The 752-nt window shown below is 37.4% G+C and overlaps 1 protein-coding gene across 5 annotated transcripts in view; it reads right to left on the bottom strand.

The window, feature by feature from the left end:
* The window catches only part of LOC106876343 (uncharacterized), a 394,374-nt gene that overhangs the window by 225,280 nt on the left and 168,342 nt on the right, over positions 1–752 (bottom strand). The gene's annotated exons all lie outside the window — the stretch shown is intronic.

Below are 752 nucleotides of genomic sequence, written 5' to 3'. Positions count from 1 at the left end.
ATATATATATATATATATATACATGTATATGACAAGGTTCTTTCAGTTTCCGTCTACCAAATCCACAAACAAGGCTTTGATCAGCCTGAAGCTATAGCAGAAGACACTTGCCCAGGGTGCCATGCAGTGTGACTGAACCCAGCACCATGTGGTTGGTTAGCAAGCTACTTACCACACAGCCACTCCTTTGCTTTATACACACACACATATATATGTACATATACATGCATGCATGTATGAGTATGTTTACATATGTATTTATATATTCACTTATGTATATACACATACGTGAATGCACACACACACACACACATCATAACAGGCTGATTAGTTCCACAATCAAGTTTTGTAAGCCCAGAATGTGCCCACAACCTCAGATCTACTCCGACTCCATGTCTTGGTGTATGGGTATGTCTTGCTGCTGGTAACCAACCAAGTGACGAGGAGCCAAGCCAGCCTGTGACTAAATACTCACAACAGCAACTAAAGGTACTCTCTTTGTTTATTCATCCACCCACTTGAACAGAGACAGATGGATGGCTGGATGGATTGATAAACAAAAGTATACATGCATGCACTCACGCATATGCATATATATGCATATACACAATACATACTCACACATTTATTTATATATAACCATGTGTATAATGTTTCTAATGTGTATACAAACAAAATAGTGCCAGCTATATTTTGTCTCAGAGAAACTTCTCAAAGAGACTTGTATGTTTTACATATATATATATATATAT

Source organism: Octopus bimaculoides, chromosome 6, assembly GCF_001194135.2.
Source record: "Octopus bimaculoides isolate UCB-OBI-ISO-001 chromosome 6, ASM119413v2, whole genome shotgun sequence".
Taxonomy (NCBI): Eukaryota; Metazoa; Mollusca; class Cephalopoda; order Octopoda; family Octopodidae; genus Octopus; species Octopus bimaculoides.
This window is presented reverse-complemented; position numbering and strand designations above follow the sequence as displayed.